We start from the raw sequence: 16,777 nt of genomic DNA, 5'->3' as shown, positions 1-16,777 counted from the left end.
TCCACCCATTTCCATGGGCTGTAACAATTTATCCCACCAGATGCTCTCCCCAAGTGTTATTTGCCCAAAGTAACAATAAACTGAAGCTCTGGAGCTCTGCTGATGACGCATTTTAATGAGACATTTAGAAATAACTTTTCAGAGTGCCTTTTTCTTTATTCTCTTTGAACAAAACCATTATAATTTACATTACAAGTTTAAAAAATCATTTATTATTGTAATGGCACAAAAACCAGCCACCAGCCTGCAACAGCCTTTGCTCTCAAGAGCCATAGGATGGTGGAATTGGTAATGTTGGAAAAGCTCTCTGAGATCTTCAAGTCCAGCTGTTCCCCAGCAGTGCCACCACTAAACAATGTCCCCAAGGGCCACAGCTACACATCTTCTAAATCCCCCCAGGGATGGGGACTCCACCACTGCCCTGGGCAGTCTGTGGACTGGATAACCCCTTCCATGCAGGAATTTTCCCAATATCCCAATAATGTAACTCTGAGGCCGTTCTCTCTCCTCCTGTCCCTGTTCCCTGGAGCACAGCCCGACCCCTGGGCTGTCCCCTCCTGTCAGGAGCTGTGCAGAGCCACAGGGACCCTCCTGAGCCTCCTTTGCTCCAGGCTGAGCCCCTTCCCAGCTCCTTCAGCCCCTCCTGGTGCTCCAGCCCCTTCCAAACTCCATTCCCACCCCTGGACATGCTCAGCTCCTCCAGGTCCTTCCTGTCCTGAGGCTCCCAGAGCTGCCCCAGGACTGGAGATGCCCCAGAAGTGCCAGCACAGGGGCACAGTTTGCATTGTCTGGTTTTTTTCTGCTTTTCCATCCCTGGACTAATCACCTGCTGATTAAAGTGCAACACAAGGTAAATGAAAATATAGCTCAGAAACAATCCAACCAGGAATTCCCTGGTCTCAAGGAGAAAAAAAAAAAAAAGAAAAGGAAAAATACAACAAATAACACAAACACCCCTTCCAAAAACATGGTAGAGGGGATGAGGGGAACAAACACAGCCCAAAAATAGCCCCATCCCAAAACTGAACTGCTGCAACACCTTCTATTCCTACTCTGGGACCACAGTGGAACTGCTGTTTAAAAAGCAGAACTTAGACACAACTCCACAGACACATGAGGACACTGCTCCTACCACACAACTTAACCAGGCAGGACCCTCTGTTAGCTTTGCCTCATTTTCACAGCTTTTTGGGTTAAAATGATGATAAAATGTGAGCCTCCAAGTACATCACCAGGTCTTTACTGTGATCCAGGACACCAAACACACTGGGCAGGGTGTTTAGCTGGACACTGCTGTTCTGGAGGAGTTCACACCAATGCAGCAGCACAGCCTCTGGTTCAAGAGCAGTGAAATGCTTTGTTCAGCTCCCTCCTCTCAAATGCTTTGTCCTGTCCCTCCTCTCCAGGAGCCCCCTGATCCAATCCACTCCAGCCAGCCCTTCCCTCCCTTTTCACCACTGCCAAAACCTAATTAATGTAAACCACTAAATGGAAAGAAGCCTTCAATTTTTGTTTTTTGAGATGTCAGATGCAGCATCAAGTCCTTTCCCCTTTTATTTGATGAGTGATTCTGCTGGAGCTGGTGGTGTCAGTGTCATTTCAAAATGAATAACTCAAAGCTAAAGAGAAGTGGGGAAATTCTTTTCATCCACAACCTGGAGAAGTTCTCCTGCCTTTGTAGCATCCTGCTGCTGACTTTCTGCATTGGGATCTCTGCCCAATGTGAGGTTAAAGCTTCTTCCACAGGTCCAGATGTTGCTGTTCCTATCATGGAATCATGGAAGGGTTTGGGATGGGAGGGATTTTAACCTATCCAGTGCCACCCCTGCCATGGCAGGGACACCTTCCACTGTGCCAGGGTGCTCCAAGCCCTGCCCAGCCTGGCCTTGGGCACTGCCAGGGATCCAGGGGCAGCCACAGCTGCTCTGGGCACCCTGTGCCAGGGCATTTCCTCCTAATATCCAACCTAGACCTACTCTCTTTTAGTTTAAAGCCATTCTCCCTTGTATCTCTCCCACCAGCCAGCAGTGAGCACACAGGGCTGGGGATTTCTCTGCATTTCTCTTCATAGAGAAAAGCAAGGCACAACTTCCCAAAGATTTTCTCGACCTCAGAGAAAAAACTCCAATTCTTATCTCATTTACTGCCCATGTGTTTTAAACAAATAAAATACATTGAAGAAAATTATTTACCTAAAAGAATTTACTTAATTAAATTCTAGTGTGTTTTAATTCCCTAACCAATTAAATCCATGTATGTGTCAGAACTATCAGCTAACAGTCAGGAAATTCTGTACACTAAAGTTAAATTAAATGCTTAAACAAGATCAGTTAAATGTAGTGTAATATAGTGTAATAAAGTAATTAATTAGCCTTCTGATTATCAGTGGGGTCAGATGTGTCATTTCTCCCTGCCACAGGGGTCACTTGCTTTTATTACAGGTGACAGTGCTGGGAAATATTAAAAATAAATTATAGCAATAAATGCACCAGTTATCACTGGCTCCTTGTGCCTCCAGCTCCACAGGAGATGAGATCTCATCCCAAACTGCTGCTCCCACAGCACCTCAGCAACAAGAGAAGGAAAAATCTCCTATTCTTCCCCATCTTTAGGCTCATGAAAACATTTTCTTCAGGCTTAAACCGCATGTGACAGAGCAGAGCTCTGCTATCACTCCCAAAGGTGAGTCAGGTATCTGATCCTGCCCCAAAGTCTGTACCCACCTCCAAAGCAGCCCCCACTTTCTTTCAATCACCCAAGCCAAAGGAGATGTGAGAGAAAGGGAGAACAGCTGTCACTAAGCCTAAAAATCCTCTGAGTTTTAGCAGCAAAACTATAAAACAGGTATGTGGAAACACAGTGCCAAAGGCATTTCACTGGTGACACAATCCAGGGTTAAACTTGCTTTAGCATTTAAACCCTATCAGAATGAGCAGAGCATGAAGGTATAAATAAAGAAAATAACATACAAAGGCTTAACTAGAGGCCAGAGAAGGGTTTCTGCTATGAAGGTGTCATCAACCAAGGCAGTTTTGGACAGGTGATCCCCATGAGTGGGAGGTCACAAGTGAGGAACAAGTGCAACACAAACCCCACTGAAGACCACAAACATCAGCTAAATAAATATGTTTTACAACTATTGCACAACAACAAATGTCTCTGCTCCACATCTCCAACCAGAGGGATGCTGCCTTAACTGGTATTTGTGTTAAAACCATAAAAGGGGGAAGAAAAGGGAGGGAAAAGTGGTTTATAAATTTCTGCAGGTATTAACTTCACATCGGCTGTGGGAGCCTAAATAAACTATCAAAGATCCAAGAGAATAAATCACAGCACTCTGCTGCTTTTCATACACATCAGCTGATTAAAGCATTGCATCTCTTCCTCTGCCAAAGGACTTTTTTCTGTGCCAAGCAGCTAAATGGGTACAGAGAGTGACGTGGTCATGTGCAGCCACACAGTGCACCAGGGCTGGACTGAGGGAATGAAGAGATCAGTGAGGAAATGCTCCAAAAAACCCCTAAATAAACCCCCACGGAGGGGAAAGCAGGGAAGCAAGTACTGCTCTGCAGACAAATGTTGGTTCTGAAGCATCTAAAGGCTGGATTGAATCCCTGAAGTTCAAATAGCTGCTGGGAGAGGACAGGGCACTGCTGGGCTGCTCCACTTCCAGACTGAGCAATTTGCTTCCCTTAAAGCTCTCACCTTCCTGATTTTATGTTTCAGCTGTGGCTGTTCAGGGGAGGAAGGTGATAATAGCTGAGTGTTTATGTATTCCCACAACTTGCTGGGAAAATCCTTTCTCTGGAGTGTTTCCACCTCAAGCTGCTGCCTGTGCTAAGCGAGGAAAAATAATCACTATCAACAAAACAACTGAAAAAAAGTTATTCTTAGCTCAGGCCCGAGCTGGTTAATAAACACTGAGCCTGCAGTGTAACATGACTCCCTTGGGACTGCCTGTCCTGGGAATAAACAGGCAAAGTACACACATCAGGCTCAAAAGAGCTGAGTCACCCAGCTCTGCCTCTGGAAAAATCTTTTGGGAACAAAACCCTTCCAGCCCCAGGCAGGAAAGCGTCACTTGCTGAGCTGTGTCTGACTTGGCTGGGAAGGGGTTAATCCCTGGGGCAGATTCCCGAATCCTCCCGGCTCAGGGAAGGCTGCTGGGTCTAAATTTACTGAAGTTACACACGAGGAGAGGAGGAGAACTGGACCCGCAGCTCCAGCACATGACCGTGACTCAGGAGCTGCGCGGCCCTGCCAGCGCCGTGACCTTGGCAGGAAACCTCTCCATTCCTGGTCCAAAACCTTCAAACCTCTCAATTCCCAGTCCCAAACCTCTCAATTCCCAGTCCCAAACCTCTCAATTCCCAGTCCCAAACCTCTCCATTCCTGGTCCAAAACTTCTCAATTCCCAGTTCCAAACATTCAAATTCCCAGCTTCAAACCTCTGAATTCCCAGTTCCACGCCTTCAAATTCCCAGTTTCAAACCTTCAAATTCCCAATCCTAAACCTCTGAATTCCCAGCTCCAAACATCTGCATTCTCAGTCCCAAATCCTCAAATTCACAGTTCCAAAACTCTCAATTCCCAGTCCCAAACCTTCAAATTCCCAGCTTCAAACCTCTCAATTCCTGGTCCAAAACTTCTCAATTCCCAGTTCCAAACATTCAAATTCCCAGCTTCAAACCTCTCAATTCCCAGTTCCACGCCTTCAAATTCCCAATCCTAAACCTCTGAATTCCCAGCTCCAAACATCTGCATTCTCAGTCCCAAATCCTCAAATTCCCAGCTCCAAACCTCTCAATTCCCAGTCCCAAACCTCTGGATTCCCAGCATCTCCCAGATCCAAACCCCTGAATTTCCAGTCATCTCCCAGTTCCAAAACGGAACTGGGACTGTGAATGGACTCTGAATTCCCAGTTCCAAACCTTCAAATTCCCAGTCTCAAACCTTCAAATTCCCAGTTTCAAACCCCTGAATTCCTAGTCACTTCCAAGTTCCAAACCTCTGCATTCCCAGCCACTTCCCAGCCCCATGGCCACGGCTCCAGCTCCCCTGGACACCAGCACTGAGCTTACATCTCTTGTGAGGAATGGCACAGAGCAATCACAAGAGCTCAGAAGAACCCAGGGTTTGCCAGGGCCATGGGCAGCCCCAAAGGCTTTTCTGCATGGCCACAGACCAAAGAGAAGCTGCAGGGCCCTTGCCCAGGTGGTTTTACATCTCTTACATCTCATGTATCACTGCACTGCTGATGGAAAGCACCTAGCTAAAAACTCATCCAAGTGCTACCACACACATTTTCAAAATATCTTCTTATTATTTAATGTCAAGACATAAAGTACCAAAAACATTCCCTGTCTGGAAAGAGAATAAAACTGTTAAGAGATCCATCTCTTTCCCCAAACAACACAACACCCCCAGCCCACCCCCATCTCTCCTGCATAAAACCTGCACTGGTCTGTTCCCAAGCCACTCCCTGATCTGTTTAAATGCTAAATATTGATTTAAACCCCCCAGCTGGGCACTCAGAAGCACAGTCAGTGTTCTTCATACTGTACCTTAGAAGGGCTCTGTCCCTAGATTTATAAATTCTTATTCACACAGCCCCTAAGACCAAAGGCAGCTGCCCCTGGAGCCAATACAGGAGGGAGAGGTCATTGCTCAGGAGGGAGAATCTCCTCTTATCCCCTTTTTTAACAACCAGACTTGGTTTTCCTTCCAGCTGCTGAAAAACTTTCATTGAGGAAAACCACAAAGGGAGCAGAGCAGCCGTGTTGATGCCCAGCCCTTGAGGCAGAGTTTTCCCCTGGGTGCCTGGCCTGGACAGCAGGAATTTGGCCTCAGACACAGGTGAAGAAATCCCCCCCAGCAGCAGAAACCTCACTTCAGTCCCAAGTGTGGACTGATGGTGACAGCAAGGATGTGGCTTTTAATTGTGAATCATCATTTCTTTGTGGAGATGGGCAGGCTCTGCCCTCCCACAGCCCCAAATCCAATCACTGTGACAACTCAATCACTGCAACCCAAACAACTGCAACCCTCCAACGAGGGAAATCTCTGGGCATTCAGCTCTGGGAAAGTAAGAGGATTATAATTTAAACCCTGGCTCTTCATTTCTCCCTAATGAACTCCCTGCAGGCACTGCAGGCTGGAACAGCAGCTCCTCAGGCTGCTCCTCCTCACTCACACCCAGCACCTTCATTTCCCCCAAGCTTTGGGTTCTGAGAAAGGTGCATCAGCACAAGCTCAGTGCCAGGGGAAGAGCTTTCCTGGCCTCCCCTCTGGCAGCTGCTCCCCTTCCTGCCAAAATGCACAGAACCTCTGAAAACTGAAGGTTACAGAGAGGTTTCCCTTTTTATCTGATGTGAAAAGCTGTGTTAGTGAGGGCAGAGAGACCAGCCTGAGCCAGAGCAGCCCAGCAGAGCCCAAATCTCCTCCTCCTCCCATCCAGGGGCTGCCTTGGGAGCTCCAGCAGCATCCAGGGAAGCTCCTGCTCTCCTTGTCCCCCTGCCACACTCCCAGGGGCTGCAGCAGAGATCACTGAGCACAGGGCAGAGCAGCTTTTGACCTAAAATCAATATTTAGGGACAAAATAACTCACTCTGTACTATGTCACTGAGCTCTGGAGATGCCAGGATCTCAGGTAGCTCCAGCATCTGACCACAAACAGGGCACTGCTCACTCCTGCACCTCTTCTGCACACACCTGACTCTCACCATTATCACCATAACCTCACTTTCTTTCCTCCCTGGTGTGCTCTGCACTCAGCAGAACAGGCTTGGAAGCTCCTGGCAGGAAAAAGAGTATCTGTAACATACAGATCTGCAAATATTACAGATGATGGTGGAGAAATCTGAATTATTAAATTTATTCATTTCAGCCTTTTTTTCCTACAGCATCCCCTCAAATAATGCATAAAGCATATTCTCCCACTATTCCTGTGAACTATTCCAGCTTTAAAAATACCACAACAAATGATTAAACCACTAAACAAGGACAATTCCCCTCTAAATGCTCCCAGTTTGCCTTTCATTATTACAATGATATTTCAATGATCATCACACACACTCTCAGATGCCTCTGCTCAAACACAAGTCCCCACTCACAGCCATGTGTTCAAATATGCAGTTTTAGGTACCCATCACACCAGGGATACCACATTTTTTAAGCAGCTCATTTGCAAATTATCCAGAATTACTGAAATCAGCTCATCCTCACCAGGATAATGCTGCAAAACAAAAATATGCAGCAGTTCTACTCTGCTGCCTCTCCAAGCCAGGGCTGCTCCCCTGCAGGGTGCAGCAGCACCTGAGAAACACTTTTTTCCTGCTTATAATACCTGGAATATTCAAAACCCCTTTAAAATCACTGACATAAGGACTAGAGCTCTTCTCCGACACCAAACAAATTGTGCAGATGAAGAGTTCCACATAAAAACCAGAATGAACACAACTCCAGTGCAAACACTCAAACACTGCTCCTGATGAGGGGCTGGGATGGCACCAGGGTGGGACTTGCTCCAAATCTCTGCACATTGGATTTACTGGGGAGTTTTGAGGTTTGGGTTTGGGTGGAGGCACATAATGAACAGGAACTGTGAGTGTTCAGTGAGTTTATTTAAATATGTAGGCTTTTTCTAAAGCTATTTCCTCGGAATGCCAGGACAGCTCCAGGTGTTTTGCCTGATTTTAGGACTTTAACAAATTGCAGACAAGCAGAAAGTGCAGAGAAGTAGCTGGGACCCTCACTGCCCTTCTCCTGAAAAGTCCAGTTTTATTGCCTCTTTTTCCATAAGCCCAGCCATCAGGGAATTCCTCTTATTGGTAATTAATAACATTTTAGTGGAGGGTGTCCATGCCCATGGCAAGGCGTGGAACAAGATGAACTTTAAGGTCCCTCCCAACCAAACCCAGTCTGGGATTCTGTGATTAAGCTCAGCCTTTAAAAGGATACAAATATCCTGAGCCAGGAGGAATTACTGCTCTGTCTCCCCTTTTTCCTCTGCAGGAGTTTCTCTCAGGGTACATCACCAGTGTCATTACCTGCACAGCCAAATTTGTAAATCTTTTTTATGGCTTTCCATCTTTTCACCCCACACATCTGAGTGGGCAAAGGAGGAAGGCACAGGGAAACTGAGCCCCAGGCACACCCACAGAGCTACAGGCACTTCTCCTTCTTCAATGTGGATAATGGGATTGTCTCCAAGGCAAGATGGTGAAGGAACACAGTCTGCTGTTCCCTGGACAAGGGACCACAGGGACACAAAATGCACATTCTTGACCTGTTGGAGAAAGTCCTGAGGAGCCCATGGAGACACCCCATGGCTGGAGCCAGGCTGGGAGAGCTGGGAATGCTCACCTGGAGAAGCTCCAGGGAGAGCTCAGAGCCCTTCCAGGGCCTGAAGGGGCTCCAGGAGAGCTGGAGATGGACTGGGGACAAGGATGGAGGGACAGGACACAGGGAATGGCTCCCACTGCCAGAGGGCAGGGTCAGATGGGATATTGGGAATTAGGAATTGTTCCTGTGAGGGTGGGCAGGCCCTGGCACAGCTGTGGCTGCCCCTGGATCCCTGGCAGTGCCCAAGGCCAGGCTGGACACTGGGGTTGGAGCACCTGGGACAGTGGGAGGTGTGGGACTGGATGAGCTTTAAGGTCCCTCCAGCCCAAACCATTCTGGGTTTCAGTGATTTTCTCCTCAGCTCCACTGGCTGTTTGTGTCCCTCAGCAGTGCAAGGACAAACAGAACCCCCAGCCTGAAGGAGGACAGGATCCTCCTCCCCTTCCCAGGCACTGCTCCAGCCTGTGAGCCCACACTGAGGACCTGCAGTGCAAGCCCAAAGCAGTGATTCTGAGCCATGGGGGTGGACAGGGGTCCTGCTGGTGGCTGCTCCCTCCCAAAGCCATTTTTAAATCCATCAGCATGGAATCTGCTGCTACTGAAGGTGTGAGGCCAGGATAATGTCACAGGAAAACATTCCAGAACATCTGGAAACTCTGCCATGGCTTCCTGGGGCTCCTTCCTGAGGCTGAACTTCCAGACTCTGCCCTGGCTCACAGCCTGGGGTGATCTGCTAATGACCATTATGTAAATTAAGTAAATTAGCATTTTCTGTAATAAAGGTACTCAAAACTATGGAGTGCATGTGTGTGCTGAGGGCAGGAATTCCAACATCCCCACTGCTGAAAGCAGAGCTGGGACTGTCTGCAGAAACACCCTTGAGCTCACAGAGTGCCTCTCACCTGGTCTATAAAACTGCCTCCATTTTTAAAACAGACTTTAAGGACAACACTTGTTCCCAGGAACACAACCCCAACCAGCCAAGACCCTATTCCACATCAGTAGCTTTGCAGCTTTCCTCTTATTTTCTTCCAAAAGCCAACAAGCAACTCCAAAAATGTGTCCTCTGATATCTCAGAGTTCTCTCTCCAGCTGATCCAGCTCAGAGCAGGCACCTGGTGATCCCAGGTCTCCCAACCTTCAGCTCTGTGAGGGCAGCAATCACATAAAATATCAAAGTTTTCCTCAATTCCACTAAAGCCCAGAAACACCCTCCATATAAAGGGTCTCAATTTGCACCAAGTTAAAACAAGTTAATAAATTCTGTGTTTCTAATGGCACCACAAGGAGGGATCTGTGGAGAACATGGGCACAGCCCTTCCAGGCCGCACAGTGGAATTAAGGCTCCAACACCTCTGTTGGTTCAATGGAAAGCAGCACAGAGAGTTCAGCTGGCAGGAGAACCAGGCTGTTCATGGATTCAAAGCCTCACCTCTGCAATGTGGCCTCCCTGCTGCTTCTTCAATGGCTCCAGAGATTATTCCTCTGTTTCCCAGTCTGACACCACAGCTAACAGGGCTCCATCTCCCTGGTTTCTCTGGCTGCGGGGGTATTTTATGCCCTCTATGCTCACAAAACACAGGCTGTGTAAAGCCCTGACTTTTGTGCTGACTCTGGTGCTTCACTGAACACATGGTGTTTGTTTAAAAACTCTGTATTTTCTGGAGCATGCAAGAAAACATCCATTAAATTGCATGGAACAGAAGGTACTGTTACACAAGGAATTCCAGAATTGAAGTTATTAAATGCAAGAAAATGGCAAATTGCCTCGTATTGTTTTGTCTTCTTATATTATGAATAAAAATGTGGCTCAACAAGTGGCTAAGTCTGAAAAGCACCAAAAAAAAAAGCTCAGGGCACGTGACTGTGAGAATAGAAAATACATGTGGAGGAGTCCTGAAAAAAGGGATCTGGAAAATTTTGAAACAGCTACAGAGAAGCTCAATTTCCTATTAAAAATGCTGTTTTATTCCACCCCAAATCAAGTTACTGGCAAGTTCAGAAGAGCTTTTGATTCCCAATAATCTGACAGGCCAAACAAAGGCGCTTCCGCTCGCGCAGCAGCCAGGAGGGGCCGTGGGGCCAAGACACCCGCAGAGAGATTTCCCTTCCAAAGCCCTGCCTGGCCAGGCTGGAAGGGCCAGGAGCACTCAGAGCCAGGGCACGGCTGCTCCAGAGAGGAAAAGCTCAAACAGCAGCAGAAAAACATTTCCCTCCCTACTGGGCAAAGCAGAGCGCCTGGAGAGGGATTAAACACCTCTGAGAGCAGGAATTCCTCACAGTGCCAGGGCAAGGGAAAGGCTTCCACTGCCAGAGGAAGGGATGGATGGGGGGTTGGAATGGAATCCTTCCCTGGGAGGGTGGGCAGCCCTGGCACAGGGTGCCCAGAGCAGCTCTGGATCCCTGGAGGTGCCCACGGCCAGGCTGGACAGGGCTGGGAACACCCTGGGATGGTGGAAGGTGCCCCTGCCATGGCAGAGGTGGGATGGGATGAGATTCAAATCCTTCCCAACTCAAACCATCCTGGGATCCTATAACAGCATTCTATGAGGCAGATGAGGGGTGGGTCTAAAGCCAGACCTTGTGTAGAGGGATGGAATGTAAGAGAAGAGTGCAGAAGGTCTCACACCTGAGGAGCTGCAGCTGTACCAATCACTAAAGATCAGGAACAGCCCTGCCCTTAATACACCACAGCTGTGTCCAATAAGGAGAGGAGTGCACCAAAAGAGAGGGTTAGCCGGGGTGGAGAGCTGGAGTTTGTTGGCTGTGCTGTGGAGGAGAAGGAGTCAGTGCTGTGAGGAGATACCCAATAGAACTCACCCAGGAGGCACGGAAGATTTACAATGAGGTCACAACAACCTAGTCCCAGCTAGACTCAGTATTTGTGCTGTCATCTTTTCTTTGCACATGTACATGATAAAATTGTGATGGCTCTTCCTTTCTTTCCTAGCTAGAAAAAAAATAAATTAAAGCCCTTCCTGTCCTTCATAAGTGCACAAATACTACAACTAATTCATACATCCCCCCTACGTTGCATCTCATGAAAGCCAACTACTTCCAAGGTTAAATAATTAAAATAAATAGTGTTAATCTGCATGTGAAGCTGCATTATGCCTTCCCAACTCTCCCTTCCTGCAGCTCTCACCCCCAGATGCTGTCCCAAATTAGAAGACACCCATGAAGCCCAGCATCCCCACACAAAAGCCCCCTGAAGACCAAAGGCACTGAGACACAAGCCATGTTTGATGTTTCCAGCCAGACTTAATGAGTTAAAAAGCACAGTAATGAACCAAAAATAATGAAATACATTCTCAGAGGAAATATTCCCAGCATTATTAACCCAATCAAAAACCTCCTAATCCTATTACAAACCAGAGGGTTCAGCTGCACTTCCAGCAGGTCTTGAACACAAAGGCCAAAAGGAGATTACACTTCTGGATTTATCAGCTATTAAATAACTCACAGTTTCAAATCTCCACCTGCAGTCACATATTTCTGCAAGCCTGGAATTTGCAAAATGCATTGGAAATGTGCTGGGATGGAGCCTGACCCAGATGTACAGAAGGAAGCACAAGGGAAGAAGTGAGAAGAAAAAGAAAAAATTTTTTCTGACTAGTCAAACTCTTCACTGGTCAGAAAAAAATCCATTGCTAGATATTAATCTGTTTTTTTAGGTAGGTTTACTGTTCACACTATCAGGAGTTGTTTAAATTTGCCTTATTCTCATTACCTGGAATGGACAGCAGATCCAAGAAACTGCAATCTGCTGCTTGGGGGAGCAGCACAAACAGGAAACATTTTCCCTCAGCTGGTCCAGCACCAACTTCTTCATTTATACAAGGAGAGTTTAACCTTTCATTGTGTCTACATCACAAATAAACTCCCTGACTGACCACCATAAGAATTCTGGGATTCTGGGTGGGTTTAACCAGCAGGGAATTGGGATAACAATTGTGATAACAGCTCCTTACACAGATCAAGGAGGTTCCTACACAGGGGAATTCTCTGGGGGAAGAGTTCCCTGCAAACCTTAGAGATCCACTCGGATCAAGGGATCCACAGTGATGCTCCTGAGCACAGAAAATGATGGACAGGGAGTTTATCTGAATGAGCCAATAAAACTGGGAGCCCCTTGTGCCCCAGGGGCAGAGGAAGTTTATTGCCTGGTTTTATGCTGACTGTTTCCTTCTAGCAAAGCACATGTGGACCCAAATAATGAGGGATCATGGAAGAGACCCACAGGGATCAGACCCAACCCCTGGCCCTGCACAGACACCCCAACAATCCCAGCCTGTCCTGGAGCTCTGGCAGGGCTGGGACCATTCCCTGGGCAGCCTGGGCAGTGCCAGCACCCTCTGGGGAAGAGCCTTTGCTGATCTCCAGCCTGACACAGCTCCAGCCCTTCCCTGGGGTCCTGTCCCTGCTCATTGAGTTCAATGTGTAACAACCAGACTCCACAGGCAGCTGCCTCCAACACAAGAAGGGAACAAGGAGTAACAATCCCCACGTCCCAGGGCACCTGACTGACCCCAGGGTACCAATGGGTGAGGTTACAATTAAATTACATCCCTCCTCCCATCCTATTACAGTCCCATAATAAACATTCCTTAATTAAAAGCATCTCAAATTGGGCTGCAGAAGATGCAAGCAGTGAATAAACATCATGGTTCTAACAGGATTATTCCAGCTCCTGTAGAAAGGATCCAAGATCATAAAAGAGGGGCTTGGGGATTGCCTAATAAACATGCCACAGATGGCAGGCAGACTTGCTTCCTGGCACACATTCCCAGACCTGAAGGTACTAAGGAATGTCTCCCTGCTATTACAAACACTAATTCAACGATGGTGACATTTTTGAGGAGCAGAATGAGACCACAAAACTCTCTTCACTTCAGGCACAGAACCAGATGGTAACAAGTTTCAGCTGGTACAATCTGTTCTGGATTTCAATCAGCCACCTAAAAGTCAAGGTCTCCACGCACTAAGATGCAGAGAATTCAGCCCTCCTGCACTTTTGTTCATTTGGGTGTATCTCCACCTTTTCTGGAGCAGGTGAGGGATGTCCACAACCACAGCAGCTCCACAGGAAGGTCCCCAGCAGTGCTGTGGGATCCTCTGCTCCCTGGAGCTCCAGCATTCCAGCCCATCCCAAGAGGCAGCCGTGGGCAGGCAGCACCAATCTGCTCAGTGCACAGCGTGTTCCTAATGAGAGCTGGAGCTGTCCCTGACTAGAAAGGAAATTCCTGGCAATTTGTTCCAAGTGTGGTCACTTGATGCTTCCAAACTGTGGCCCTGGACTAGGAGAATCCCTCAGCATCCCCCTGGAGCTGAGGCAGAGAAAGCCAAGAGTCTTTTCCAAACCATTCACCCTCACATGCCAGAACCCACTGCACTTGTTCCTTGGGATCCTGCAAAACACCCCCAGGTCATAGAGGGGTGAAACTGCCTTCTCCTGGTGCCCTGAGCTCTGCACATTGCCTCTGCAGGAGCCCTCTCCTCCTCTGTTCACCCCATGGACAGATGGAAGCTCCTTCCTGCTGCTCCCAGCCCAGCTGCCCTGGCATTGCTCTGCTATCCCATTATCCCATCCTGCCACGGCTGCCCCATCCATCAGTGCCAGGCACTGGAATGGGGCAGATTCACAGCATTTCAGCTGCTCTGTGAGGGGCTCTGGGAATGCTCAGCCTGCTCTGGATTCTCCATCCATCATGGGATGGGGCCTGACTGTCAATTCAGGCCCTACCTGAGCTCTGGGAGCCACATCCAAGGAGGAGCTGCTCTCTCTGCTCCTTTCCCAATGGCTTCTCCTTTCCTCCCCAGTTGAGTCAACCCAGCCCCTTCTGCAGCCTCCAGCCAGGAGCAGAGGCAGAGGGGCTGTGCCCCTCCTCTCCCTGTCAGAATGAGGGAAAAACACGCAAAACCCACCAGGAATATGAAATTTTATGTGCTTGGGGCCACATCTGGCCATAACATCACTGCAGCAGCATGTGCTGCACACTCCCCTGTGCCAGAGCTCAGCACTATGACTTCAAGGCCCTGGAATTTGGGAAGCAGAGATGCTGCAAAGATGGGGGTGTGGGACTGCTGCACGTGGCTGCCAAGGCCTCCTCACTGTGCTGCACAAACTAATCCTGAAGGGCAGCAAAGTGCTGGAGGTGTCCCTTGGGAAAGCCTCAGAGGAGGTGGAGCAGGAGCCCTGCTCTTGTTGTGGCTGCCTCAGATGGAAATGGTGCAGGAGGAAGAGAAAGGGCCACACAACCACAGCACCACAGACCCAGCTGCTTCTGTCTGTTTAGATAAAGCTAAAGGAAAGCAAACAAAGCTCCAACCTTCACTTGTATCTGACTTCTCAACCCCATACATTCCCTGATCCCTGTTCCCAAACCCTCCCTTTCAGACCACTGGGCACAATGCTGTCATCTCATCACACATCAACTTCTTTCTGGAACTCCAGCAAGTGACAGCAATTCCTTTTATAACTTACTAGAATTCAAGATATTACTGCACCTGATGTGTAGGGACAGGCAGCTCTGGAGCAGCCAGGACAGTCAGGGGTCACTGGTGGAACCAAAGCATTTGTTAAATCACCTTCTCCTTCAGAGCATGGCTTCTGCTAAGGCTGCAGTGTCTGGAGGAGCCACAGGGGAGCCCTCACTGGGGGCAGCTCTGATCTCTGCCTGTGAGCAGGGACAGCACCCAGGGAAGGGCTGGGGCTGGCCCAGGGGGGTTTGGGTTGGAGATCAGCAAAGGCTCTTCCCCAGAGGGTGCTGGCACTGCCCAGGCTGCCCAGGGAATGGGCACAGCCCTGCCAGAGCTCCAGAGGGTTTGGACAGGCTGGGATTGTTGGGGTGTCTGTGCAGGGCCAGGGGTTGGGTTTGGTCCCTGTGAGCCCCTTCCAGCTCAGGACACTCCATGGTTCTGTGAGATCCTCTCAAGAAGCTCTAGAGTGTGAGGAGATGCTGAGATCCCAGCTGGGAACAGCAAGGACAGACTCTGCTGAGCACTCAGAGCTGCCCCACCACAGTGACACAAATTCCATCTCTGCCCAAACTCCATTTAGCACCAGGTGACATCCAAAGCCTCAAACACTCACCAGTATTGTCACTCACTACTGCCTCAAGAGCAGTCCCTACCTTGCAAAGACTCATTTTGGTGAGTATTTATTAACTCAGGAGTCAGATGGAGAAATCAATGACCCTTAATCAGACTCTAATTCAAACAAAGTGCTCTTGTCCTTATCTTTTATGCACAAACACCCCGTTGCTATGTTAGGCATGACTGGACAAAGGCAAAGACAACCTGTGTTCAGTGTTCAATCATCAACACAGCATGGGTGGGTAAAATACAGTTATTTGTGCTTTATTGCTGTTAAAGGAATTAATAATAACACATTCATCTGAATCCCATGTCAGCCTGGGTCCCTTTATCTGAAGGGAAACAGCAGGATTGAAGGTGCCCAAGAATCAGACAAAATTACTCAAAAATTACTCTCTCATCGCTTTCTAAAAGAAAGTAATGAATGAAAACATGATGGAAATTCACAAACTACAAGAGGTGTGGAAATAGGAAACTTCCATTCACCTGGTCCTTAACACAAGCACCAGGGTGTTCCTTGAAGCCCGGGAGACAAATCACACATGCAATGAACAGGTTAAACTTCCACCCAAATCTCCCTTTAACTTGGGAATGTCTTACCATAACAAAACACAGAAACTCAACTCCTGACAGGGGTCCAAGTGAGATACACAGAAAAACATTCAGAATATAAATTTACCCAAATCTCTAATAGTTCAGAGGTACAGAAAACTGTCCCTGGGAACAGATTATTCTATAAAGCTTTGATTCCCTTTCAGTGGTGTCCCAAGTGCAGACACCTGCATTTGGCTCTTCACATTATCCACCTGCCTGGACATCTGGCACAGAACCCACTCTCTGTGGATGCACTGACTCCATGCAAAATATTAAGAGAAGAGAAATCCCTTGATTACAGTAGATTTAAAGAGGCTGCCCAGAATGTTCTCTTCTTCCCCTCTCCTCTGCCACATGAGTAGCTTCCTGTGATGATGAGGTTTACCAGGAAGGAATGTCTTGATCCATGACAAAAGCCAGGCAGCACCTGAGGGTTTGCTCTGCAATCCTGCTGTGCCCTCCCTGTTCCCTCAGCCCAGAGCCTTTACTCCCTGCAGCTGGAGTGCAAGAACAGCCCCAACAGCACCAATGCAGCCTCTGATGTGCCAGCCATGGAGGATGAGCAGCTGCACACCCCAAACACAACCTGAGTTTGTGCCCCATCATGCTTTATCTGGAGTGTGCATCACTCAGTGAAATGTTCCTTTCCTGATGTTTCCAGGCATCTCCTGCTCTGGGAGGGCAGCTGCAGTTCAATGTTTTGGGGGTTCAGATCCACCTGAGGCTCTCCCCATTCCCAACCCAC

The 16,777-nt window shown here is 48.2% G+C and overlaps 1 protein-coding gene across 3 annotated transcripts in view; it reads right to left on the bottom strand.

The window, feature by feature from the left end:
* EIF4G3 (eukaryotic translation initiation factor 4 gamma 3) overlaps positions 1 to 16,777 on the bottom strand; it is a 146,023-nt gene that overhangs the window by 78,233 nt on the left and 51,013 nt on the right. The gene's annotated exons all lie outside the window — the stretch shown is intronic.

Source organism: Ammospiza nelsoni, chromosome 22 (genome assembly GCF_027579445.1).
Source record: "Ammospiza nelsoni isolate bAmmNel1 chromosome 22, bAmmNel1.pri, whole genome shotgun sequence".
Lineage (NCBI taxonomy): Eukaryota > Metazoa > Chordata > Aves > Passeriformes > Passerellidae > Ammospiza > Ammospiza nelsoni.
Note: the sequence above shows the minus strand (reverse complement) of the source record. Positions and strands in the feature narration are given on the sequence as shown.